General features: G+C 38.0%; 1 pseudogene; it reads left to right on the forward strand.

Annotated features, from left to right (window-relative positions):
- Positions 1 to 759: 759 nt before the first annotated feature.
- On the forward strand, positions 760 to 1,541 carry LOC102833001 (annotated as a pseudogene).
- The last annotated feature ends 261 nt before the right edge of the window (positions 1,542 to 1,802 follow it).

The following is a 1,802-nucleotide window of genomic DNA, read 5'->3' on the forward strand; positions in this document are numbered from 1 at the left end:
CACATAAGTCAAGCCTTGGGAACCCTATACAGAATATCGATGAGCTGGAATGGACTTGGCAGCACTTGAGAACAACAACACAACAAGGATTAAAGCCACCACTGTGGTTGTTGGAATGCTACTGTGGTGCTGGAAGTTATGTCACTGGTATTTTAATGGACAGGTTTCAGTGGAGCTTTCAGACTAGGCAGACTAGAAAGAAGGTGAGGCATGCCACTTCTGAGTAATTACCCACTGGAAATCTTATGAATAGCAGCAGAAAATTGTCTGATACAGTGCCAAAAGATGAGCTGCTCAGAAGGCACTCAAAATATAACTAAGATAGCTGCCTCCTCAAATTAGATTTGATCTTAATGGTGTGGATGAAATGAAACTTTGGGGACTTTCAGTTGGTGACATGGCACAACTCAAAGCTGAAAACAAATACCTGCAGACATCTATCAGAAAGTGGAATGTACAAAGTACGAATTAAAAAAAAAAAAATTGGAATTAAAAAAAATGTACAGGAACATATCCATATCCCAGGCATAAGTGAGCTAAAATGAGCTCATATTGATCATTTTGAATTGGCAATCTTATGGTTTGCTATGTGGGAATGACAAACTGAATAGAAATAGCATAACATTCATTGTTAGAAAGAACATATGAAGATCTTGAAGTACAATGATGTCTGTGATTGGTCAATATTCATACATATACAAGGAACACCACTATTATAAAAATTCATGCACCAGCCCTTTTGACTCTCTGAGCAGCACCATGGTGGTGGGCAAGAACAAGTGCATTACAAAAGGTGGCAAAAAAGGAACCAAGAAGAAAGTGGTTGATCTATTTTCTAAGAAAGATTGGTATTATGTGAAGGCACCAGCTATGTTCAATATAAGAAATATTGGGAAAAGACTAGTCACAAGGACTCAAGGAACCCAAATTGCATCTGATGAACTTAAGGGTCTTGTTTTTGAAGTGAGTCTTGCTGAGCTGCAGAATGATGAAGCTGCCTTTAGAAAATTCAAGCTAATTACTGAGGATGTTCAGAGCAAAACTGCTTGACCAAGTTCCATGGCATGTATCTTATCTGTGACAAAATGTGCTCCATGGTCAAAAATGTCAGACCATGATTGAAGCTCATGTTTATGTTATGACTACAGAAGGTTACTTGCTTCGCCTGTTTTGTGTTGGTTTTACTAAACAAACTCAACAACCAGATTTGGAAGACGTCTTATGCTCAGCACCAACAAGTCTGTCAAATCTGGAAGAAAATGATGAAAATCATGACCTGAGAGGTTCAGACAAATGACTTCAAAGAAGTAGTCAATAAACTGATTCTAGACAGCATTAGAAAGGACATAGAGAAGGCTTGCCAGTCTATTTACCCTCTCCATAATGTGTGTGTTAAGAAAGTAAAAACGCTGAAGAAGCCCAAGTTTGAGTTGGGAAAACTCATGAAGCTTCATGATGAAGGCAAAGCTACTAGAGAAGAGACAGGTGCTAAAGTTGAATGAGCTGATGGCTATGAACCACCAATTCAAGAATCTGTTTAGAATTCAGACTTTTAATGATGACAAATAAAAGATCTTATTTGTGAAAGAAAAAAAAAACGTGCACCAAACACTAAAATCAGTAGTGATGAAACTGAAGAATTCTACCAACTTCTTTGGTGTTGTGGTATGATGCTATAGGATAAGCATTGGCATGCTAACCACAATGTCAGCAGTTCAAACTCACTAGCTGCTCCTCAGAAGCCTTATTAAGGGTCACTATGAGTCTGAACTGACTTGACTACACTTAATAACAATATCAAT

Source organism: Chrysochloris asiatica, unplaced genomic scaffold (assembly GCF_000296735.1).
Source record: "Chrysochloris asiatica unplaced genomic scaffold, ChrAsi1.0 scaffold00447, whole genome shotgun sequence".
NCBI classification, from domain to species: domain Eukaryota; kingdom Metazoa; phylum Chordata; class Mammalia; order Afrosoricida; family Chrysochloridae; genus Chrysochloris; species Chrysochloris asiatica.